At 44.0% G+C, this 26972-nt stretch overlaps 1 protein-coding gene across 1 annotated transcript in view; it reads right to left on the bottom strand.

Annotated features, from left to right (window-relative positions):
- Positions 1–18865, bottom strand: part of P2RY2 (purinergic receptor P2Y2) — a 52888-nt gene extending 34023 nt beyond the window's left edge. Inside the window, exon 1 of the mRNA XM_054974951.1 lies at positions 18665–18865. The gene's annotated coding sequence lies outside the window, so the exon portion shown is untranslated. The remainder of the gene's footprint in view (positions 1–18664) is intronic.
- Positions 18866–26972: the final 8107 nt, after the last annotated feature.

The raw sequence follows: 26972 nt of genomic DNA, 5'->3' as shown, positions 1-26972 counted from the left end.
TCAGAACTCACCACTTCACAATTTGGGGAACGGCAATTGGTGCTGATGATTTTTAAAAAAGGGTTAGACAAATTTGCCGCAGCTCTGCCAACCAGAAGCAAGCAGTCATAAGAGCTTATAAATTGAACTTCCAGGTATAGGGGCCGTTTACCTTGGAGTTCCAGATGCTGGGGGCACAGCCAGCCCTAGCCCCCAGGGCCGGATCTAGGGTTGCCAGCACCCAGGCAACCCAAGTCCGGCATTCTCCCCGCGTGCGCGCCCCTGGCACCATGTGATGATGTCACCTCCATGACATCATCACGCAGGGTCCGGGGTGTGCCACCCATGTGGCATGCCAGCTGCCCTGGTGCATGGTATGCTGCAGAGCTAGCAGCGGCAGCGTGGCCGGTTGAGCGGAGGACTGGGAGGCCACCAGTGCCATTCACCTGCCCCGCTGATGGGGCGGTCAACTTGCCGTCCGCTCCCTGTCCTGCATGCACGGCAAGCCAGTCACCCCATCGGTGGGGTAGGCAAACGGCGCAGGCAACCTTCCGGCCCTCCAGTCAGCCACCCGCACTGCCGCTGCCAGCTCCGGTATACTCCCGGCTGGCAGCCATGCCCGGCACCCCCCCCCTTTGGTGGTGCTGGGGGCAGGCTACCCCCCCTGCCCCCCAGTCAATCCAGCCCTGCTAGCCAGGCAATCATGTCTCAGGTAAGAAGGGTTTTTAGCAACCCCTGCCATTTGGTCATCTTTTGCATAAACTTATTGTTAATTGCATGTTAATCCATTTTGCAACTTCGATGCATTGCAATGCATGATTTATTAATGTCAATAAAGAAGAAAAATTTGCATGCTAGGATCTGGTTCTCCCGGAAGATTCAGCTATTCCCTTTGGTCACTGTCTTCTACCAGGTCAGCAGGTGACAGCTTTTCTGTTTCATCCGGGTCCCCTTACTGACCCACCTTTTCTTCGTTTTTAATGACTGGTTCTATATATGTGTGTGTGTACTGTTTTTAAAAGATGGTTTTTAATCCCTTTTAAATTTTCACCAACTGGGCGGAAAGGCAGCATAGTACCGTTTTCAATAAATAAATCTGCAAACCTGAATTTATTAATGCCACTTGGAAGCCAACAAAAACAAAAACAATCCTTCCAAACATAAAGACTTTCAATTTTCATAATCATGTCAATATGCTGATATCAAGAAGTTAAACTGTGTGGCATCGTTGGGTAGACTGGCATTAAATAAGGGCAGAGCACCCTAAATCTGATGTCCCAGGGAGTCATTTGAGAGCCGACACCCAAGAAGAACAGCAAAAGGGCTGATACCTGAGGCCTCTACTTCTGGGACGCTGCTGCCCTCCTAGGGTTGCCAACCTCCAGGTGGGGCCTGAAGAGATCCCATAGTTAAAAATGATTTCCAAACTACAGAGATCAGCTCCCCTAGGGGGAAAAAATGGCTGCTTTGGAGGGCTGACTCTATTGCTTATACCATTCTGTGGTCTGTTCCCTACCCAAATTCCATCCTCCACCCCCAAATCGCCAGGAATTTCCTGGCCAAGATTTGGCAACCCTATTCCCTCCCTTCTACTTCCCACCACACCACTTATGAGCCAGACCAGATAACGTCCCTTTTTCCTTGTTTCCTAGATGTTTTGAAACAATGTGGTAAGTCTTCTGTGCCCAGCAGTGCATTTCAGACATTCACATTCTTCATGACTCTCCAAGATATAAGGACAGATGGACTCACATTCTAGCTGTATCTGAAGAAGTGAGCTGTGACTCACGAAAAGTCATACCCTACCACAAATTTTGTTAGTCTTAGAGGTGCTACTGGACTCTTGCTGTTTTCTATCTGAAGAAGTGAGCTGTGGCTCACAAAAGCTCACACTCTATTACAAATTTTGTTAGTCTTAAAGGTGCTACTGGACTCTTGCTCTTTTCTGTCTGAAGAAGTGAGCTGTGACTCCTGAAAGCTCATATCCTACCACAAATTTTGTTAGTCTTATAGGTGCTACTGGACTCTTGCTCTTTTCTATCTGAAGAAGTGAGCTGTGGCTCACGAAAGTTCATACCCTACCACAAATTTTGTTAATCTTATAGGTGCTGCTGGACTCTTGTTCTTTTCTACTTAGCAACTCTGGTCTTTCTTCCTTTTTCCCAGCTATGGTTGCCAGGTCCTTGTCTTCCTCGCGGGAGGTGGGGGACCTAGCAGTTACCTGCCCTGTTGTCTGTCACATGTGCGCTGGACTGTGCGATGATGTCATTTCCCGGAATCAGGGCTGGATTCTGGCTGATTCAGCCTGGAACGGGCCACTGCAGAGGTGTGCTCCTGTCCTTCACAACGGCCTGATCTGGGTCGATCCCAGCTCATTCAGGCCTGAATTGGGCCGCTACGGAGCACAGAAGCGCTCCCCCACTCCGCAGTGGCCCGATCCGGGCCAATCTGGCCTGATCAGGGCCCAGATCGGACTGGATCGGGCCTGTGGGAGCACACCGCACTACCCAGGAGAGCACCCCCAGGTGGCCCATGTCTCCCCCGTCGGTCAGGTAAGCGGGGACGGGGAGTGGAGGGTGGGAGCAGGAAATCCCCCACCCCCGGCGGGGGACTGGCAACCTTATTCCCCGCTCATGTTCTTTCCTCCTCGTTTTGTTTGCTTCCAAAGTATCCCTCTTTCTTCGTCATTGCCCCAAATAAAGGCCCATCCAACATTCAGTGCACTGCCCGGCTGCAGTCTGCAAATGTTCCTGAAATGCTCCTTAAAGCTCTTCTTCTTCCAAGCTCAGATAAACTTGCTTTCAAACCCTTCACCCTGGTGCATTTCCACCTTCCTGCCCCGATGTGATGACAGACAGGCCAGGGAGGATACCTCTTCAGCCGCCCGCCCACACACTCCTTTGTGCTTCTGCTCAACAAAAGCTCGGGCGAGTGGGGTTGAGTCACTCGATTCAAGAGGGCAAAACAAAGCTCGCCAGCTATCCTGTGCCAACAGGAACCTTTCAGACGTGGGATGGGGATGAGATGGTGAAGTCTGAAGATACGGAGGGTCCTTCCCCAAGATGCTCCATGGGTGGCAAAAGCTGAAGTGGTGGGTTTCGAAGGCCCCTTGTTGGGGCTAGCAGAGGAGGCAAGAGATCTGGCCCACGGGACACAATCCACCCAGGCCGCCCCCTCCCACACAAACTTCTTTGTACTGAACTGCAGCTGCACAAAAGCAGGACAGTCCGTTTCAGTGTGGATCTTGGCCCATCCTGATTTGGTCATTTGGGGCGTTTGGGTGAATAGCTGTGATGGTCTGCAGTAGAAGAACAAGTTCTGGGCCCAGTAGCACCTTAAAGACCAACCAGAGTTCCAAGATACAAGCCTTTGAGAGTCAAAGGTCATAGTTTCAGGTGGGTAGCTGTGTGATCTGCAACAGAAGAGCAGGATTTGAGTCCATTGACTCTCCAAAGCTTACACCCTGGACTTGAAGGTGCACCTGGACTCGCACCTTGCCTGGACTATAAAGACTCCTACCTTTCCCCACTCCTTGTATCTGATGAAGGGAGATTTGACTCTTGAAAGCTCATACCCAGGATATCTAGTTGGTCTTTAAGGTGCTACTGGACCCGAATCTTGCTCTTGTGTTGTTCAATTAGAGTGTCGGACTAAGAGTTTGGAGACCCAGGTTCGAATCCCCGCTCTGTCACAAAAGCTTCCAGGGTAAGCATGGGGCAGTCACATACTCTCCGCCTAACTTGTCTCACAGGGGTATCCTGAGGATAAAAATGGAGCACAGGAGAAGGCGATAAGCTACTTTGGGTCTCCATTGCGGAGAAAGGTGAGAGACAAAGTATATAAATCAATCTCAGGTTCCATCTTGGAATAGTTCTGCCGTGCTGAGCTTTGCCTGCCTCGGAGAGGCTACCAGAAGCCCAACACCGGACAAGTATTTTTCTTTACACATTGATACATGCTGTATAATTCTAACAATTACAAAACACTCACTAATCATGGAGTGCTTATTTGAGAGCGATACCACTTAACAATTTAACACTTAAAATGTTTTTAAGAACCCTGTCGGTAAAAATTGAGCACACTGGGAAGAAAATTCAGGCTTTGTGCCAGGAAAATGGTGATGGGATAGCAGTCATTAGCAAATCCCAGGCAAATACAGGCAAATGCAGCTATCCCAGGCAAATACAGGTTGTGTCTATACTGCGCTACTAATGTTTCAGTGTTTGTGGCAAATTTGGGAACTAGAGTTGTGTAAGGAGACCGGAAAGCTCAAAATAAGAGAATTCTCAGCACTAGGGTTGTCGCTGTGGGTGGAGAAATTCCTGGAGATTTTGGGGGGCGGAGCCTGGAGAGGGTGGAGTTTGGGGAGGGGAGGGGCCTCAGTAGGTTATCATGCAAACAGCCCACCTTCCAAAGCAGTCATTTCCTCCAGGGGAACTGATCTCTGTCATCTAGAGATCAGTTGTAACTTTGGGGGGATCTCCAGGCACCACCTGGAGACTGGCAACCCTATATCAGCACCTATCTAGTGCTATTGAGAGAGGCAGCGTGATACAGTGATTAGAGCACTGGAATAGCACTGGGAAAGCCTGGCTGACCTCAGTCACTCCCTTGCAGACATGTTGTGAAGCAAAGGCGGAGAGACCCACACAAACCTTTCTGGAGGAAGGGTGAAATGAAAATGTCCTATATAAATAAATCTCAGCTACTGATTGCTCAGCTACTGAGCAGAATCAGCCTAAAGCATCCCTGACAAATATTCATCCAGCCTCTTCTTGAAAACTGCCAGTGAGGGGGAGCTCACCACCTCCCTTGGCAGCTGATTCCACTTTTGAGCTACTCTGACTGGGGAAAAGTTCTTCCTAATATCCAGCCGGTACCTTTGTGCATGTAATTTAAGCCCGTTGCTTTGGGTCCTACCCTCTGCTGCCAACTGGAACAGCTCCTTGCCCTCCTCCAAATGACAACCTTTCAGATATTTAAAGAGAGCGATCATGTCCCCCCTCAGCCTCCTCTTCTCCAAACTAAACATTCCCAAGGCCCTCAGCCTTTCCTCGTAGGGCTCAGTCTCCAGACCCCTGATCATCCTCGTCACTCTCCTCTGCACCCTCTCGATTTTGTCCACATCCTTTTTGAAGTGAGGCCTCCAGAACTGCACACAATACTCCAGGTGTGGCCTGACCAAGGCAGTATAGAGAGGGGCTATGACCTCCTGCGATTTCGATGCTATGGCCCCTTTGATACAACCCAGGATTGAATTAGCCTTTTTTGCCACCGCATCACACTGACTGCTCATATTCAGTTTACAGTCCACTCTTACCCCAAGATCCCTTTCATATATACTACTGCCCCATCCAGTATTTGTGCTTCCCATTTTTGTGGCCCAGATGTAATACTGTGCACTTGTCTTTGCTGAATTGCATCCTATTCACAGCTGCCCACTTCTCCAGAGTATTCAGGTCCTGATGGATTTTCTTGGGTTTTTGCTACTCGGCATGCAACTTTTCTTTCCCATTCTTTTCTGGGTCCTTCCCACCCACCCCCTGCCCCTCCTGGCACACACAGAGCTCTGCTTGCTTCTGCAGTCAACAGATGGGAACGAAGAAACAGGCCAGTAAGGAAAAGAACAAACGATCCAGAGCTCCCTCCTCTCTATACAGTAAAGGCAGAGTCTCTGGATCGCAGCCTCACTACAACCTGTTCTGCAATGCCTCTGCTGCCCATTTGGATGGCATTTTCACAGAAATAAACTCGGTTACATTTGGTACAAACATAGAAGCATCACAGCGTTTTCAAGGTCAGAGAATCCTACAATTTGAGATATGCCAATGATATCACGTTACCGGTGAAAAATAGTGAAAACTTGCAACGACGACTGAGGAAGGTTAAAGGTGAAAGCACCGAAGCAGGATTACAGCTGAACATCAAGAAGACAAAAGTAATGACAGTAGAATTACACAACTTTAAAGGTGACAATGAGGAAATTGAAATTGTTCCAGATTTTCTATTCCTTGGCTCAATCATCAACCAAAAGGGAGAGTGCAAAGAAGAAGTCGGAAGAAGATTGAGACTTGGAAGAGCAGCTGTGAGGGAGCTAGAAAAGATCCTTGAGGATAAAGATGTCTCTCTGGAAACCAAGATCAAGATAATCCAAACTATTCCCCATTACTATGTATGGATGTGAAAGTTGGACAGTGAAGAAAGCTGACAGGAAGAAAATGGATTCATTTGAAATGTAGTGCTGGAGGAGAGTTTTGCAGATTACCACTGACGGTCAAAAGGACAAAAGTGGGTACTAGATCAAATCAAGCCTGAATTCTCCCTACAAAACTGAGGCTGTCGTACTTTGGTCACATCATGAGAAGACAAGATTCTCTGGAAAAGTCAATAATGCTAGGAAAAGTGGAAGGCAGTAGGAAAAAAAGACCTAAACCGAGATGGCTGGGCTCAATAAAAGAAGCCACGTCCTCCAGTTTGCAGGATCTGAGCAAATCTGTTAATGATAGGACATTTTGAAGGTCTTTCATTCATAGGGTCGCCATAGGTTGGAGGCAACTTGATGGCACATAACACACATAGAAGCATAGAGCTGGAAGGGATCCCAAGGGTCACCTAGTCCAACCCCGTGCACATTGCAGGAAATTCACAGCTACCTCCCCTCTGGTCCCCCAGTGACCCCTGCTCTATGCCCAAGAAGATAAGAAGGAAGGGTAGAAGTATTCCTAAAGGAACACCACACAGTCAGATTGGTAATAGAATTAGGCATTCTTAAACCCACTGCCTGACCTGGATCTCATCAGACCTCAGAAATTTAGTAGGGTTGGCCTTGGTTAGTAATTGGATGGGAGACCTCCAAAGAAGACAAAGGTCGCTAATGGCAAACTACCTCGGTCAGTCTCTTACCTTGAAAACCCTGCCAGGGGTCGCCATAAGACACGTGCAACTTGGCACTTGGCACCACCATTTTTACACCATGGAGCAATGGTCAGTAGCACAATATGGTGGGAAACAGCAGGGGGCGGCATCTCTTGATGGCACTCCCCATCACCACCAAACCCACTGCAGCCACTAGTTTTCAGGTAGTTTAGAATGGGCTAGAATGGTTAGAAACAGTGGTTTAGGAGCAAGAGCAGTGAGTGTCAGACTAGGATCTGGGAGACCTCCGTTCGAATCCCTCTGCTGCCAAGAGAAATTCTGGGAGATCTTCAGGCCCCACCTGGAGGGTGGCAACCTACCAGCCATGCCACTTATGGGTGACCCTAGGCCAGTCATACACTCTCCGCCTAATCTACCTCACAGGGTTGTTGTGAGGACAAAATGGAGCAGAAGAGAACATTGAAAGCAGCTCTAGGTTTCCCCATATAGGAACATTCTATCATATGTGGTGGACTTGCAAAGAGATACATAAATTTTGGACAACGGCACACACATTAATACAAAGAATCCTACAGACTTCAATTCCTTTTAAGCCAGAGATATTTTTATTAAACTGCATACCAGAGGAACTGAATAAAAGACCAGAAATACTACATAGTGCACATAGTAACAGCGGCAAGATTTTTATTCGCATATTATTGGAAACGTCAAACAATGGCTGTTTTCACACTGCTTACCTTCCCTCGCAACGACCCGGAACATTGCTCAAAAAACGTAGAAGATCGCGTTTTCTCGCGCGAGATTTGCGCGACGTCGCGCAAATCTCGCGCAAGAAAACGCGATCTACCGCGGTTTTTTAGCAATGTTCCAGGTCGTTGCGAGAGAAGGTAAGCAGTGTGAAAACGGCCAATACCTCCGCAAGAGGAACTAATAGCGAAGATAATAGAAAATGCGGAAATGGACAAATTAACTTCATTAATGAAAGGACAAATGGAAGAAGATTTTGCTGCCCCATGGATCCCCTTCTACAATTGGATTATAAACAAACATAAAGACCTGAATGTAATATATATATGATGACAGTATTGTAACTTGCTACTAATAACCACAGTTGAATTATTTGTAGTGTGAAATGATATGATATGTAGATAAGTAGAATGCTGATTCACACAGACTATATGATTTTCCTTTTACCTTTCCTTCTCCTATTCCCCTTTCCCTTATTTCTATTCTTATGAGAAAATTAATAAAATACATATGACGAAAGCAGCTCTAGGTTTCCCTTGGTAAGGCTGCTAACTCTGGGTTGGGCGAAATTTCGGGCGATATGGGAGTAGAACCTGGGGAAGGTGGGGTTTAAAACAAGGCAGTGCCCCCACCTCATCTTGCTTCATTCAGGCACCTGCACATCTTTGGTGAATCACATGAAATCATGTTGGTTTCCATCCCAAAGTTCTAGAATCTGCCCCTAGGATCCACATCTGGACCCATCCTGGTCTCTTCCATCGGCCTTAGAAAGTGCTGTCTTAGGCCCTACCCTGACAACCAGATTTTTGCACCTGAACTGAGAACCTCCAAATGGTAAAATTATCCAAGGTTTACCAGTGGAGTGATGGGGGCAGGTGAACCGGCTTGACCAATAAAATGGGCAGATGCTATAGACAATAAGGGTATGATTATGGTGTTTTGGTTGGAACTGTGGACACAACGATTCCTTGAATATCAAAGCAAACAACACTTACGCAGGAACTGTTCTTACTGGGGTCAGACCAGGTGGCATATCTCGCCAAAGAATTTTAAAGGGCTATTGTGGAAAGAATGTGACATTTAAAAACAAGTGAATAATGCTACCTGGCAACAGGAAGGAGGGTGCAGGTGTGTAAGTTGTGAGTCTACATGGGGAATGTCTCCAGAAAGTTCAGCTTTTCCTCAACCTATAGTTAGTCCTGCTGAACCATAATAAGGCTAACTCTGATCATACTTCTTTCGACAGAGGGGAAATCCACACCACTGAATAACAACAACAACAACAACAACAACAACAACAACAACAACAACTGATTTATATACCACTCAGGACAACTTAACACCCACTCAGAGCAGTTTACAAAGTGTGTTATCATTATCCGCACAACAATTGCCCTGCGAGGTGGGTGGGGCTGAGAGAGCTCTGAGAAAGCTGTGACTGACCCAAGGTCACCCAGCTGGTTTCAAGTAGAGGAGTGCAGAATCAAACCCGGTTCTCCAGATTAGAGTCCTGCGCTCTGAACCCACTACACCAAACTGGCACTCTGTTGCAGTGTTAAATCTCACACTTGTTCACAGCTCTCTGTGTACAGTTCACACATGCTACAGGCCTTGCAAGACTGATGTTCTCCTGGGTGGCTTACTATCTGCGCCCAACTCCAGAAACTACCGTCCTACAGAGAGACAAGAGACGGCAGAGGTGAACATTATTGACACACCAGCATTCCCTCCTTTTCAAATCTCCAAATGATCTGACCCAAAATGAGTGTTGGGAATTACAAGCATCTCCTTGGGTGACCTCTCTGAAGGTCACGTTGTCCTCAAAACAAAAAAGAACCAGGAAGACTGGGGCAGGGCCAATGTTTTGACGGTGTTTCTCATATCACAACAAGGAATGGCTCCCGTCAGGAGTTATGGAGTTACTGAGTAGCCAGGATGGAAAGCTCCTGCTAAAAACCAAGTGCTGAAAGGGTCAAATCCTGGGAGCCGGGAGGCTGCAGGTCCCCACGGAGGATAAGAGAGGAAAGGCTATACAGCCCAGTTCGGAACAGAGATGGATTAGGGTATTAAAACCGCCCAAGAGAAAGATACATCAACCAATCTCCTCCGTTACTATGCAGGGAGCGCTCAGTTTGTGCCTAGCCAGTGGTAGCAATGAGAATCCAGATAGGTTAACCTCTTACACTGCCGCTTGCTAGCTACAAGTCAAGTTCTGTCTGCTTAGCTGCTGGGGTTGCCAGCCTCTAGGTAGGGTCTAGAGATCTACAGAGATCAGTTCTCCAGGAGAAAACGGCAGCTTTGGAGGATGGACTCTACACTGATCTGTGTAGTCTGGAAATCTATATATATAAAGACAAACGTCCTCACTGACTCATCAACGCCCAGCCCAAACCCCTGGACCTAGAAACGTGAAATTTGGAGAGAACATTCCTTTCATGATGTAAACACGCACTAAGAAGGGATTTTAGGAAATTCCCCCCCTAAAGAGGTAAAAGGGGGTAAAATGTGTTTTATCAAAGGGATACAGCTTCCCTGTGTGGCTGACAGGCTGCTGCCTGCTTGTGCACCCACCAATTGCCAGCTCAGCCACTGTTCCGTGATTGGGCCAGCCTTTCAAGGTCCTTTGCATATGCGGGCTGATTAGGGCTCACAACATTCCACACCTCATTCCCCCCCCCGCCTGAGACAGTTAGAACACAGAGGTCATTAAGGTATGCAGCCTGATTGGTCCTCACCTCCAACATTCTAAACAGTCTGCAGTTGCTATTGGGAGTCATTGAATGTGTCCTGAGGTAAAATGCACCTCCTAGTCTTCCTCTCAAAGTTCACTAGGGCCGCCAGTGTCCTTGCGGGCCTAGCTTTCCTGTGTGGCTGGCAGGCTCCTGCTGCTTGCACTCCCCTCTCTCTGATTGGTCAGCTGCGGAACTCTGTGTTATGAGGTAAAAATCAGGTAAAGGAAACTGCAGACAGTTGAAGAAAGATGGTACAAGACTCCTGAATAGGGATAACACGCTTCACTTTATTCAACCACCTTTGTGAAGCTCAGGTACTATACTATTATACTATAAAACCAACTCCAAAAAAACCCCCACACAAAGCAAAAAATGTTACATACCCATAAGTATTATAATTGGATTTAAAGTAGTTAAATACCGTAGCAAAGCACGGGTATCAAGCTAGCTAGTTATTATAATTTCAGATCACCAGGCCTCAATACAAAAACTGAAGGACACCACGGAATACTGCAGCAGTGGAAAGATACAAGATCTCCTACAGAGAAAATTGCTGATCTTTAACCGTTTTATAATTAAAGTGCACCATGCTACAAAACTTTTACTCTAAAGGCATAAGAACATTACCAAGTTATTGTTGAAAGTGCACTGTGCTTTAAGGTCAATAAATACAGCCACAAATATTAAATTCAGAGAAGTATCTGCCTAATTATCTCATGTTCTTATGTCTATAGAGTAAAAGTTTTGTAGCACGGTGCACTTCAATTATAAAACGGTTAAAGATCAGGAATTTTCTCTGTGGGAGATCTTGTATCTCACCTGGAGGCTGGCAACCCTATTAACAGTACAGCAAAACTGGCTTTTCTCACAAGCACAATTCCACACAGCTCACTGGAGTTCTTCTCCCTGTCCTTGCTGGGCTGCTGCTCCCGGAAGTGGGCAATTGTTTAAAAAGACAGTTAAACCAGACCCAAATCATAGAAGTCCGTCATCAATAAATGCTGAGGTTTTTTTTAAAAAAACAATCCTACAGTTTGGTGTTTATCTAAGTAGCCGTTCATGTCATTAATGACTGCAGCAACTTTGCACGTGCACAATTTTGCAAGAACCCAATGCAAACTTGGTTAGCAGGCGTTTGAGACAGTTTGTGCCCCGGCAGTATCTTATGTCTAATAGTTGCAGCCAAACAAGGAAGTTTGCTGAGGACATACACTCAGAAATTTGCAAAATCGAAAAGAGTCCGGTAGTACCTTTAAGACTAACCAACTTTACTGTAGCATAAGCTTTCGAGAATCACAGTTCTCTTCGTTAGATGTGTGAATTGTGATTCTCGAAGAGAACTCTTTCGATTTTGCTACTACAGACTAACATGGCTAACTCCTCTGGATCAGAAATTTGCAGCACCCATAATAAAAATGCCCTCAAAATGCCACAAAAGAAATGTACAAATTGAAAAACCCAAGGCATGCACATAAGCAAAATGGGAAGTCTCACCATGACAACAGAGGGAAACACAATTCTTACAACTAATTTTAAAAATTAATTTTTACACCGTTATGGATCTTCCCCAGATACCATATGACCAGTTCACAACCAGTGTGCAAAAACACGAGCCATGAGGAACAAGAATCACCCCCACTTTTTTGCCTTGGTGCCTACACAGAATACTTTGGATGAACCCTACGTAATTTGAACATAATAAGCCCACTCAGATGACTGGCCTTTGGTCAGATGTGTGGGTGGGATTGCTTGAATAGGAAAGCAGAGGTCTGTGTGCGCACTAAATTCTTGTGTGCAGTGAGGGGAGACAGCAACATACACACACCCATCCCACTGAACATAGAATGAACCTGGTCTGTTGGCAGTCTAACAGACCCTCACAATGAGATAAAGTTCTTTTCACCTCTGCTCTGAGAGTTCCTTTCTTATACAGCAGGAAACAAAATAATCATTATGATTTAACAAATGTGGCCACAACTTGTCCCGCAGCATATGATGAAATTGTTAAGATTCTCACAGTGATTACTGGTAGAGAAACATCATGCCAGAAAAATGTATTCTTAAGAGTTGACACATCTCTTTTCGCAATCGGAGATTTACATAACTGTTTGATGAGACCAGAGGGCTTGCGTCCCATTTTTTCATTCATAGAGCTCGAGTCTGTCTAGCGATGCCACGGAACTTTTTCTCTCCGATTCAAATGCTGGTAAGTGAACAAGAGCTGACCTGAGATCCCTGCACACACACCCACATCATATTCCCCTCCTCTCCAAATCCTTTTCAGCACAGTATGAAAAGCTACATACCGAGTCAGAATTTTCAAAAGCGAAACTTCTGTCACTGCATTTCACTTACTAGCACTGCACTGATGTCAAGCAAATGCACATTAGTATGTAAAACAGGGGTGCTGCTGAATTTCGCAGCCCCACCGGTTTAACTCCAAAATTTTATTCATTTATGTATTTGCTTCATTTATACCCCACCTTTCTCGCCAACGGAGCACCAAAGCAGCTTACATCGTTCTCCTCTACTCCTTTTTATTATTCCTGTTATCCTTTTTTCCTGCATGTGGTACAGTGTTGGACTAAGATCTGGAAGACTTAGATTCGAATGCCCACTCCGCCACGGAAGATTATCCCTATTTATTATCCCTGTTTACTATCCCTGTTATCCTTTTTCCAGCATGTGGTACAGTGTTTAACATCCCTATTTATTATCCCTGTTTACTATCCCTGTTATCCTTTTTTCCTGCATGCGGTACAGTGTTGGACTAAGATCTGGAAGACTTAGATTCGAATGCCCACTCCACCACGGAAGATTATCCCTATTTATTATCCCTGTTATCCTTTTTCCTGCATGTGGTACAGTGTTTAACATCCCTGTTTATTATCCCTGTTATCCTTTTTTCCTGTATGTGGGACAGTGTCAGACTAAGATCTGGAAGACTTAGATTCGAATGCCCACTCCACCACGGAAGATTATCCCTATTTATTATCCCTGTTATCCTTTTTCCTGCATGTGGTACAGTGTTTAACATCCCTGTTTATTATCCCTGTTATCCTTTTTTCCTGTATGTGGGACAGTGTCGGACTAAGATCTGGAAGACTTAGATTCGAATGCCCACTCTGCCATGGAAGATTATCCCTATTTATTATCCCTGTTGACTATCCCTGTTATCCTTTTTCCAGCATGTGGTACAGTGTTTAATATCCCTGTTTATTATCCCTGTTATCCTTTTTCCTGCATGTGGTACAGTGTTGGACTAAGATCTGGAAGACTTAGATTCGAATGCCCACTCCGCCACGGAAGATTATCCCTATTTATTATCCCTGTTTACTATCCCTGTTATCCTTTTTCCAGCATGTGGTACAGTGTTTAATATCCCTGTTTATTATCCCTGTTATTCTTTTTCCTGCATGTGGTACAGTGTCGGACTAAGATCTGGAAGACTTAGACATCTTTCTCACTGCATCATTTTCTGTTTGTTTGTACTGCATTTCCCGCATTAAATTTGTGCAGGTTTTTTTTAACTTTATGTTTTTTTTAATTAAAAATTTTTTATCACATACAATATAACAAATACAAAATAGGCACACGTGATAAAGTCGAACAATTTTTTATGTAACATCCTAACAAGAAACATCCTAACATCTTAATAACCTTATATAATCTGAAGTCGTTCCCAACTTGAAGATATAACGTCTTGATCATTTAAATAGCGTACCACAGGAGCACATGTATCTTCATACCCTTTAGAGGAGAAATTATCTTAGTCTCAAAAAAACAGTTGGTTGTAATTCTACCCATAACATAGCTGTACCAAAGTTTCTCTTGCCACAGCGAGATGGAGGGGGGAAAGGTGATTTCCATCTAATAATAATAATAACTGCGCTTATATACTCTTCTAGACAGATTAGTGCCTCACCCAGAGCGGTGAACAAGTTAGTGTTATTATTATCCCCACAATGCAGCTGGGGAGCTGGGACTGAAAGAACTGGCTTACCCAAGGCATCTCCTGAGCTCATGGCAGTAGTGGGATTCGAACCAGTAGAGTGCTGATTCACAGCCAAACCACTTAACCACTGTGCTACAGCAGCTGTAGTGAGTCTGGCAGTAGCTACCAATAAGGAGATCGGATTCTTCTGCTCAGGGCTTTTTTTCTGGGAAAAGAGGTGGTGGAACTCAGTGGTGGAACTGAGGACCGCACAATGACGTCACTTTGGGTCAGCTGGAACAAGGGGAGAGTTTTTAGAAGTTTAAATCGCCCTAGGTGAAAATGGTCACATGGCCGGTGGCCCCGCCCCCTAATTTCCAGACAGAGGGGAGTTTAGATTGCCCTCTGCTGGAGCGGCACGGAGGGCAATTTAAACTCCCCTCTGTCTGGAGATCAGGGGGCGGGGCCACTGGCCATGTGACCATTTTCAAGAGGTGCCGGAACTCCATTCCACCGTGTTCCAGCTGAAAAAAAGCCCTGCTTCTGCTGTTTAGAGACAGCAGAATGGACCAAAGATCTAACAACAAAAATTCTGGGGTAAACGGTACTGCAAAATTTGACACCCTTTCCATTTGCTCTGTCACCTCTTTCTAAAGTGCTTGAATTGTGCAGGTTTTTTGATGTTATTTTTGCATCACGTTGCTTTTGAATAGACAAAAACGCAGCAAAAGAAATGTACACCACCAGCAATGAAAATGGGGGGAAAGATAATGCTCACAACACTGGAAAGCAGAAAGGAACCCAAACTGGGTCTATTGGTAAAGCAAAACAAATAGATACCTAGTTTGGGCAGACCGATATTTTGAAATTAAGAGAAATTAGGTGTGTGGGTGTGTGTTGATCTATTTTGAGGAGTAATGTAGAACTCCCGGATTACCAAACCCTTCAACTGCACCCATTCACTAAGTACAGCACCTCTTTTTCACATGGACAGCTTGCCAGAGATGTACTAAATGTGTTCGTAATCCTGGGCTCACATTTCATCTCTGCCTATCTCTATTTTGGCTGCACAAAGTCTTCTGCACTTGAAAACCGAACCAACTGTTTTGCTAGCACAGAGCCAAAAATTCTGATCTTTCAAAAGCTGTTGTGTAACAAAACAAAATGTGACATCAAAAATCTGCATGTTGAGAACATCAGCATGCAAAAATGTGCAATTCTGTGTTATGTGTGTGTCTGTTATATATCATTAAGTAGCTTCTGACTTATGGTGACACTATAAATGAAAGACCTCCAAAACATCCTATCATTAACAGACTTGCTCAGATCCTGCAAACGGGAGGACGTGGTTTCTTTTATTGAGCCCAGCCATCTCGTTTTAGGTCTTCCTCTTTTCCTACTGCCTTCTACTTTTCCTAGCATTATTGACTTTTTCAGAGAGTCTTGACTTCTCATGATGTGACCGAAGTACAATAGCCTCAGTTTTATCATTTTAGCTTCTAGGGAGAATTCAGGCTTAAGTTGATCTAGAACCCATTTATTTGTCTTTTATTCTGTGTTAAAGGCAACTGTATATTTTTGAAGTTAAATATTAAAACTATAGGGAATCTTGTTACTAGACCTCAAGGAAATCAGCTTCGCTCCAATCTCCAAGAGTTCCTCGTCCAGCATGAAGGGAAAGAAAGCACTTTAAATTCTTTCAATCAACTGCTGTAAGACATGCAAAGCCTTATTCACAAGTTACACTGAAAGCAATACAAGCTGCATGTACGCTTCTGCACCTGTTTGTAAGAAACAGCCCACACACATTCACTTTAAAAATGTAACCAGGCTCGTGCGTTTGGATGACTGTGGGGCTTAAATAACTGTACGAGCACAGTGCAGATGTCTCTACGCAGAGATTTCCACCAGGCAGGCGCCAGGGCCGAGAAGGCCCTGGCTCTTGTCAAGGATAGCCAGACAGCATTTGGGCCAGTGATCAATGGGATAACACCCCCCCCCCCCAGTGTTTGTTCTGAACTCCTTGAAGAAAAATAAATAACAATCGCTTCTTGGACTAGATGACCCTTCCAAACTCTATAATTCTTTGATTCTTCTGCCTCTTAGACGCACACATTTATTACGGCATCAACTTTCACCCACGAAAAGGTGCAACCGTGCCAGCTAAGCCAGGTCCTATGCATGTATACTCAGAAGATGTTCAGGCTGCTATCTTGTGCACTCTTACCTGAGAGAAAGTCCCACTGAATACAGCGGGACTAGCTCTCAGAATTCCAAACCGATATTGATATGGTCCCAAAACTGCACATTATGCTCTAAGGAAGCTATCAGGTGAGAAACATCTACAGAACTGGAGTGTGGGAGCATGCCTGTCTTGTGGTAGAGATATTCACAGTTTTCATCTTATTCTACCTCTCTTTACTTCATTTCTCCCTAGTGGAGACGCACCAGCTTACACCAGTCTCTTCTCCTCCATAATATCCTTACAACAACCCTGTAAGGGTTAAAATTAAAGCTTAAGAGTTTTCAGCTAAACATTAGGAAGAACTTCCTGACAGTTAGAACGGTTCCATCAGTGGAACAGGCTTCCTCGGGAGGTGGTGGGCTCTCCTTCCTTGGAGGTATTTAAGATGAGGCTAGATAGCCACCTGGCAGCAATGCTGATTCTATGACTCAATATGAATCACAGATCAGGAGAGAGAGTGAATGAAGAGACGAGCCGGTGCTAGGCACTTGTAGTCCTTTCTTATATGCCCAGCGTAATGCCAATCGCCACTTTGGGGTCAGGAAGGAATACCATAGGGTTTTTGCCTTCCTCTGGGCACATTGCAGGGGTCACTGAGGGTGAGGGGGGTGATAGCTGTGAATTTCCTGCATTGTGCAGTGGGTTGGACTAGATGACCCTTGGGGGTAACTTCCAGCTTTGTTTCTATGTAGGTTAGGCTGAGAGGGTGTGACTTGCTCAAGGTCATCTGGCAACCTTCCACAGCAGAGTGGAGATTCGAACCTGGGTCTCCTAAATCCTCCTTTAACCACCACACTACAGCAGCCTCTACAACTTCAGGCAAGTCAACACTTCATTCCAGCCAGGAGTTCAAATAAAAGAACGTACATACAGAGCCTTTCTTAAAACAAGTGGAGTATATCTGATGAGATTCTCCAAGAATTAAACTTGCATAAATGGGGAACGGGAAACAGAATAACAACGTAATAATAACAACAGTGCGCTAATATACTGCTCTTCGAGACAGATTAGCGCCCCTCTTGGAAAAGACACCACCAGTCTGTGTTTTACCTGCGTCTTTCAGGGTATAAACTTTCAGAGTTGCTCCCTTCTTCAATATCCTCCTTGTATCTGAAGAAGGGGGCTCTGACTCTCACAAGCTTATACCCTGATAATCTCTCTCTCTCTCTCTCTCTCTCTCTCTGTGTGTGTGTGTGTGTGTGTGTGTGTGTGTGTGTGAGAGAGAGAGAGAGAGAGAGAGAGAGAGAGAGAGAGAGAGAGAGAGAGAGAGAGAGAGAGAGAACACCGCACTTGTGCATTCATTTGTATGTCGCTGTGAAGTCCGGGGGGGGGGTGAGGGAACAGCAGGATGTGAGTCCAGTGGCATCTTACAGATCAAGTTTCCAGGGTCTGAGCTTTTGAGAGTCAGAACTCCCTTCTTTAGATGTGAGCGTGAAGTGTATGGTGCATGTGTGCAATCTAAGGCATGGGTGGGTGTGTTTGGTCTATGGTGTGTGCATGAGTGTGCGCTTGCCTGTGGAAGTGGTGAAAGTGTGTGTGTGTGAGAGAGAGAGAAGTATAAAGTGTGTTCAGTCTATAGATATGTGTGTGCGCACTTGAGCTTGCGCATGGATGTGAAGTCTACGGGAGCGTGTGTGAGTGAAGTGTATGGTGCATGCATGCAATCTAAGGCACGAGTTGGTGTGTTTGGTTTATGGTGCGTGCATGTGCCTGCGCGTACCTCTGGGTGTGTGTGTGTGTGTGAGAGAGAGAGAGAGAGAGAGAGAGAGAGAGAGAGAGAGAGAGAGAGAAAGTGTGTGTGTGTGTGTGAGAGAGAGACAGACAGACAGACAGACAGAGAGAAAGTGTGTGTGTGTGAGAGAGAGAGAGAGAGACAGACAGACAGACAGACAGACAGAGATGTATAATGTGAATTCAGCCTACGGATGTGTGTGTGAGCACTTGTGCTTGCGCGTGGACGTGAAGTCTACGGGAGCATGTGTGAGTGAAGTGTATGGAATGTGTGTGCCCGGTCTCTCGGTGTTCCGTCTACGGTGTGCGCGCGCGTTCGATCCCGGGATCCCGGCAGCGCGCAACGGCGACCCGACTCGAGCGCGCCGCGCCAGGCGCTCCACAACAAGCGTGCCCCGGCGCTCCGGCGCTCCGACTCACCGCTCGGCGTCTCGGGGCGGCGGCTGCTCAGGTGTCCTCCTGCCCGGCGCTGCTCTCCATGCCGGCCGCTCCTCTGCGGCGCTTTGGGGAAGTTGGAGGCGGCCGCAAGTGCCCTCCCGGACGGCTGGGCGCGCCTCCCTCCTTCCGTCCCTGCGGCTCGGCTGCGCGGAGGGGCGGAGGCGGAGGCGGCCCGGGAGTGGCTCTGCTGCCTGCCCCGGCGCCGCTCCACTGGCCGGGCAGGGACTGGAGCGGAGGGAGCCGCCGGGCGCGCTCTAGTGGCCGGTTGCGCACGGCGGGCAGAGCCAAGCCGGCGGCGCCGGGACTGGGGCTGGGCTCGCTTCCGCCGCGAGGTCGGGGCTTTCGAAACCGGGGTTCGGCGGCGTTGCCAACCTCCAGGCGGGGCCTGGAGATACCTTGGAGCCTCCAAACTTGCAGACTTCGGTCCCCCTGGAGGAAATTAGTTTCAGGTGGCTGGCCGTGTAGTAGAAGGGCAAGATTCAGGTCCTCTGGCACCCTAAAGACCAACTAGATTTCCAGGGTGGAGCCAGATTCGAGTCCAGCAGCACCCTAAAGACCAGCTAGATTTGCAAGGATAGAGATCAAGATGGGTGGCCGTGCTCTGCTGTAGCAGTAGGAAAGTGCAAGAGTTCAGTGGCGCCTAGAAGACTAACACTACCGCTGATTTTGTTAGTCTTATAGGTATTACTGGACTCTTGTTGATTTCCAGGGTGGAGCCAGATTCGAATCCACTAGCACCCTAAAGACCAACTAGATTTCCAGGGTGTACTTTCTAGAGCTCATACCCTGGAAATCTGGACCCAAACTCTGGAAATGGCAATATTGGTGGCCGGACTCTATGGCACTGATTTTATTGTATTTTCATTCACACTGTCTCATCCGCCTTGATATCCGTGTGAAAGGAAGACTGTAAATAATAATAATAATTAATAAAACACCCTCAAGTCATAGCTGACTTATGACACCCCCTGGCAGGGTTTTCATGACAAGAGGTGGTTGGCCATTGCCTGCCTCTGCAACCCTGGTCTTCATTGGAGGTCTCCCATCCAATTACTAACCAAGGCCAACCCTGCATAGCTTCTGAGGTCTGACAAGATCAGGCTCCCCTGGGCTGCCCAGGTTAGGGTAACAACAACAACAATCCCAATTTCCACCAAGCCCATCCTCAGAGCCCCAATTCTGCCAAGCACCATACCCAAATCTCCAGGAATTTCTCAAGACACACTTGGCAACCCAGACCTGTGGGTTGCTAACAGCTCAGAGAAACTTGTCCCCTTTGCAGAGAACAATTGCATGGCCCTTTCTTAATAATAACAACAATAACAACAACAACAACAACAGTTTTCATTGATACAGCACATTAAGTGCTCAGTCAAAACACATCGTATATATTATCTTGCAAGTAGGGGACCTGCAAGGACTCGAGGGGGGGAGTCATCTCATTTCTCCATTTACCCCCTCCCCCACCATTTTCCTTCCCTGGCAGCTTCCACACCCTCTCCCCACAGGCCAAGGCATAAAAACCATAAGAAAATGACACAGCTGCAATAAAATCACGGTCAGGCCAATATGACCTTTAAATATACGTCTGCCACGATACTGATGGGAGTTGAATTTGTTTAGCTTGGCATTCTGCAGGCAGGACCGTGCAGATGCGGGGAAATAATTTAACAACTTTTTAAAAAGCATATGTGTTGTTTTATTTGAATTGTTATCATCCCAACCTCTGAGCTTTGCTTTCAACGTTTTACAGTCCTTACACTATTTCTCTTGCTGTAGAAAAGAGCAAGAATCCAGTAGCAACTATAAAACAAAATTTGTGGTAGGGTATGAGCTTTCGTGAGCCACAGTTCACTTCTTCAGATGTGTGTGTGTGTGGTGCCCTCAAGACATAGCTGACTTATGGCGACCCCTGGTGGGGTTTTCATGGCAAAAGACTATCGGAGGTGATATGATTCACAAAAGCTCAAACCCTACCACAAATTTTGTTAGCCGTATAGGTGCTGCTGGACTCTCTCTTTTTTTCTACTGCTACGAACAGACTAACACGGCTACCCATCTGGATCTCTCTCTCTTGCTGTCACTGCACCACTGGAAAGTAATGTACAAATATTTTAAACAAACATTTGTCTCCCTAGCTATCTTCCCAACAATCCTATGATAAAACTTAGCAGCATACGGAGCTCTTTTTTAAAAAAAAAAAAAAATTATTGGTGAGTATAATTTCCATTCATTGTTTACATTCCCATCCTATCTAGTTTATTCTAATCCCCACCCTTTCCCCCCTCCTTATCGACTTCCAACAGCTTTCCAACCCTTAACCCCCCTCATTACTTAACATATTTTAACTTAAACATATCTACCATACATATCTCTATCTAATATTTCTTATTCTAAGCAGTTTCAAATTCTCTTATATATACTATATATATACTATATTGGTTTTTCTAATATCTCCATCTTACTTTTCAGTAATTAAATATAACTATACTTAACTTTAATCCTAGCTTAGATTAAAATAGTTACAATTTCCCCTCAATGGTAAAGTCACTTCTCTCTTCCCTGTATAACATCTCAGTTTAATAATTCTCAAACTGCCACAGTTCCCCTTTCACATCCCATTTTTTTTCTAAGAATTGTTTCAGTTTCCCCCAGTCCACAGTATATTGTCCTGGATCCAGATCTCTAAGTTTTCTTGTCATTCTATCCATCTCTGCCATGTACAGCAATTTGTAAATCCAGTCTTCTACAGTTGGTACTTCTTGTACTTTCCATTTCTGCGCATACAAAAGTCTTGCTGCCGTAATCATGTAAAATAACAATGTTCTATGCTGCGTTGGAACATCTTCCATTCCCAAGTTCAGTAGCAACAATTCTGGGTTCTTATTAATTTGGGTTTGTAACACCTCATTAATTGCTTCAATTATATCACCCCAGTATTGCTTAGCTACTTCACAAGTCCACCACATATGATATAACGATCCTTCATGTTCCAGCATTTATCTGACATATTAGTGTTTCCTAGCGCTATTTTCTTTGGTGTTAGATACCATCGGTATATCATTTTATATACATTCTCTTTGATATTCGTACATGTTGAAATCTTCATTGTATTTTTCCACAAGTGCTCCCAAGCCTCCATTGTTATCTCTTTATGAAAGTTTATTGCCCACTTCACCATCTGTACTTTCACTGTTTCATCCTCTGTGTACCATTTTAAAAGTATTTTGTAAATCCTTGAAATTTCTTTCTTGTCTTCTTGTAATATCGCTTCTTCTAACTCTGAATTTTCCATTCTTATTCCTCCTTTTGAACAGTCCGATTTGTAAAGATCTCTGATCTGCCTGTATTGAAACCATCCATAACAAGGAGATAGTTCTTCTTCTGTTTTTATTCTTGGCATTGAATGTTGTATTTGTATTATCTCCTTATAAATTAAACATTGTTGTTCATTATCAATAGCTCTCGGATCTATTACTTCATATGGTACCACCCATGAAGGAATTCCATCTTCCATATAAGTCCTATATTTCTTCCAGATTGTGAAGAGGCTTCTTCGAATATAATGATGCAAAAACATAGAATCTGCTTTTACTTTATCATACCACAGATACGCATGCCATCCAAATATTTTTTTATATCCCTCCAAGGCCAACAATTTGCGGTTTTTCAGCGTTATCCAATCCTTTAACCATGTCAAACATATTGCTTCATAATATATTGGGCAGTTGCAAGCCACCTCTTTCTTTCGCATCTTGTAATACTTTCATTTTCACACGCGGTTTCTTGCCTGCCCACACAAAATCTGAAATTTTTCTTTGCCATTTGTCAAATTGTTTGGAGTCTCGGATAATTGGAATTGTTTGCAACAAAAACATCACACGTGGTAAAACATTCATCTTTACTGCTGCAATTCTTCCCAACCATGATAAGTTCAGATTATTCCATTTTATCAAATCTCTCTCTATTTGTATCCACAGTTTCTCATAGTTGTTCTTAAATAAATCTATATTTTTCGCAGTTAATTCAATTCCAAGATATTTTACTTTATTTGTTACCTCACAGTCCGTTATTTCCATCAATTCTTGTTGCTTCTATTTAGTCATATTCTTACATAATATCTTCGACTTCTTTTTATTCACGTAGAATCCAGACAAATCTCCAAATTCCTTTATTTTCTTTATTACCTTTGGCATGTTATTAATTGGATCTTCTACTATTAACATTGTCATCCGCAAATGCTCTGACCTTGTAGGAGAATTCTTTTATTTTTATGCCTCGAATTGTATCATCCTCTCGTATTTGGATCATCAATATTTCCAGAATCAAGATAAACAACAATGGAGATAGAGGGCATCCTTGTCTTGTACCTTTACTTATTTTCAATTTTTTAGTCAAATCATCATTCACTACAATTGCTGCAGTTTGGTCTTTATAGATTTCTTTCACCGCTTGTATGAACTTTTCTCCCATTTGCAACTTTTCCAGTGTGGCAAACATAAAGTCCCAGTTCAAATTATCAAATGCTTTTTCCGCGTCTACGAAAAAGAAACCAACTTCTTTATCACAATGCTTGTCATAATATTCAATAGCATTTATTACTGTCCTTAAGTTGTCTTTAATTTGTCTATTGGGTAGAAATCCCGCCTGTTCTTCTGCGATGAATTCCGACATCCATCCTTTTATCCTCTCCACCAACACCTTTGCAAATATTTTGTAGTCATTATTCAACAACGAAATTGGTCTATAGTTTTTAACATTGGTCAAATCTTGTCCCTCCTTTGGAATCAGTGATATATTGGCTTCATTCCATGAATCAGGAATCCTTTGGTCTAGCTTGACTCCGTTCATTACCTCTTTCAAGAAGGGTGCCAGTTCAATAGCCATCACTTTATAAAATTTTGCCGTTAATCCATCCGGTCCTGGCGCCTTCCCTAGTTTCGCTGATTGAATATCTTCTTTTATCTCTTCTTCCGTCACTTCCTTATTTAATTTCTCTTTCCATTCATCAGAAATAGTCGGAAACTTCATCTTCTCCAAGTACTCTGCTATTGAATCTTTGTTCACCTCTTTTTTTTAATATAATTTAGCATAAAATTTAAAGAAGGCTCTACTAATGGAAGCTTGATCCATAAAAACCTTATCCTCTTCTCGGATCTTGCTTATAATTTTCTTCTCCTTTCTTTTTTTTAATTGCCACGCCAAATATTTCCCAGGTTTGTTTACCCCTTCAAACGACCTCTGGTTCATCCTCTTTAAATTCCACTCCAATTGTTTGTTATTCATTGCCGTCGATTGTTCTTGCAATATTTTAATGTCCTGATATATTTTCTTTTTTCCTGGTCTTTTCTTAAGTTGTATCTCTTTGGCTTTTATTTTTTCCATGATTTCAAATCTTTTTTCCTCCTTTTTCCTCCTATCTCTTGCATTCAAGTCCATTAGTATCCCTCGAATCACAGCTTTATATGTATCCCATACCTTATTTGTCGGTACCTCTTTGTTCAAATTGTATTGTATAAAGAATTTGGTCTCTCTTCGTATCAACGCAATATTCTCTTCCATTTGTAACAAGTCCTCATTTATTCTCCATCCTCTTCGTTTGTTATTTTTCCCAAATCTCCACATAATTGGATTGTGATCTGAGCCTACCTTGGGCATTATTTCCACATCTCTAGTCCACAACACCAATTCTTTGGAGGCCCAGATCATATCAATTCTTGACAGTGTAGAATGCCTTGCAGAGTAAAATGTGTATTGTCTGTTCTTAGGATTTTGTCTTCTCCATACATCTTCTAGACTTTCCTGTTCCTTGATCGTGAAAAACGACTTTGGCAATAGTCCTCTTTTTTTTTGTATAGTTTTAGTCTTCTTGTCTTCCTCCAAGTTTGTGACTCCATTGAAGTCGCCTACTAAAATTATTTGATCATAGGAGAGCTCATCTAATTTTTTTCCTAAATCTTTGAAAAAATTTTCTTTTGTACCATTAGGCGCATAAATTCCAATCACCAGCGTCTTCTTTGAGTTCCAGACTATTTCCACTGCTAAATATCTGGCTTCTGCATCATTCAACACTAATTTAGGCTGCAGTTCTTCTTTTATGTACAATACCACTCCCCTCTTCTTCTTTTTGGAGGCAGCTGCAAATTCCTTTCCAAGTTTTGCAAGTTTCAAATATTTTACATCCTGCTTTTTAATATGCGTCTCTTGCAAACACACTATATTACACTTTTGTTTTAAAAGCCAGTGGAAAATAGCCTTACGTTTACAAGGTGAATTTAGTCCATTTACATTCTAAGATATAATTTTGCACTCCATGATCACATTCTTGTACTTTTTGGTAAGTCTTTTTCATTTTCCCTAATAAAAATTTCCATCTCGTGACCAGATCTGATGTTTTTTCTAACTCCACCGAATTCAAATGCCAGTCCTTCTGGTATTTCCCATCTGTATCTAATTTTCAAATCCTTTAACATCTGGACCAGCTCTCTATATTTTTTCCGCTCCAACAACACCGATCTGGGCAGTTCCTTCATGATTCTCACCATTTTTCCATCGACTTCTGATGGATCCTGAAACTGTTTACTCACAATTAACTCTCTAGTATTTCTGGTTGTAAATTGCACGATCATGTCTCTTGGTAACTTCTTCTGAGCCGCAAATTTTGAATTGATTCTGTATGCCACATCCAGGAGAGCTGCAATTTCCTCTTCTTCTTTCCCCAGGTACTCTGCCAAAATTTCTGTAATCTGTTCTTGGGCTGATTTTTCCTCAGTTTCCGGGATCGACCGAAATCTAAGTTGCTTTTCCATTTGTTTACATTCCGCAATGGCCATTCTCCCTTTCATTCCTCTCATTTCAGTTTTTTGCATATCCGCTAGGGTATCAACCGTGTTCTCTACTACATTAACTCTCTGCTGTGTAGCTTGCAAGTCGTTTTGTATTTTATCCATGCCTTTTGTCAGTTCTGCCATTTCCGATTTAAGTGTCTCTTTAAAGTCTTTGAACTCTCTCGCCATCTCTTGCATCATGTCCTTAAGCTCTTTGTTTCCCTCTGAAACTTTTTTATCCAAATTTTCCATCGTAGCTTGCCACTCCTTCTTCGACATCGTGGGGCTAGCTCTGCTTCGCTCCCATGAGTCTACCCTTTTCCTTAGATCCGTGGCACTAATTTAATAATTTCTGTTACTTTTAAAAGTCCAGATTCAGTTTGTTTTTGTCAAAAGCTGTTTTGCACAGTCCAAAATGTCGGGCGTTTTTTCTCTATGGTTTTATACTGAAGCAATCGCCCTTACCTTCTTCAAAGATGGCCTACTTCCATTTTCATTGAAGTCACAACCTTGCCCTATTCCAAAATGGCGTTCTCACCAGCCTCTTTATGGTTCTGACGTACTTCCTGTTCCCTTGCGTTACACAGCAGTTCTCACGATGTTAAAACTTTCTCACAGTCTACTATCTCTTCCCCGCCGCAAGTATGTAAACAATAATCGATTTTCCGCGCTAACTTCGCTTTACAATGTCACTTTTTAAGTTTTATCTTGCCGGAATCTTCCCCTTTATATAACCAATCTGATGCAGTTTTTAAATCGCCTTTAGTACTTTATTTCTTGTTATAATCTGTTCCGTATTGAGAGATAGCAATCTTTACCTTCTTAGACGTTTTTCTTGGGTTGTAATCGCTGCTTCTATTATCAAATCAAATCAGTTCCCCTTGATGTTTTGCTGAAGCTTGGGCATGTAGGTCTTATGCCAAAAAATTTGACTCCAGAGCCACTGCAGAGATCTCGGCAACCTTTCTTCGGGTGGGACCTCAAGGTCGGATGGGAGTTCGTTGCATAGAACCCCCCTCACACCCGAGATCAATGCGCCCTCAGGTTCTTAAGTGTACTTGCCTGTTCTCCACCTGAGAACAGGTTGCTGCGGGCAATTTGCGCCCCTCCAGCCTTCCAAACAGCGGCACGGACAGCTCAGCACTTAGAGCTGCGTTAGACCTCCATGGATCCCAAACCGGAAGTCGCAGCATACAGAGCTCTTCATGTATGCTGTCTTCCTTTAACTCCAAAACAAATTACAAACCTCGAAGGTTATATGTTAAATATTTTGTAAATGTTTATATTTTTAATTCTTACAAAGGTGCAAGTGCTCAAATGTGATAAATATACTACAATAAATATACAGCTAATAAACCTTCATAAATAATCATAAATATTCATCAAGCGTTTAATCTTTCCAGTCCACTTTGAAGAATCAGTTCCAAATACCAGAGTTGTAAACTCTATATTCTTAGTTCTTG

This window comes from Eublepharis macularius, chromosome 3 (assembly GCF_028583425.1).
Source record: "Eublepharis macularius isolate TG4126 chromosome 3, MPM_Emac_v1.0, whole genome shotgun sequence".
Classification (NCBI taxonomy): Eukaryota; Metazoa; Chordata; class Lepidosauria; order Squamata; family Eublepharidae; genus Eublepharis; species Eublepharis macularius.
Note: the sequence above shows the minus strand (reverse complement) of the source record. Positions and strands in the feature narration are given on the sequence as shown.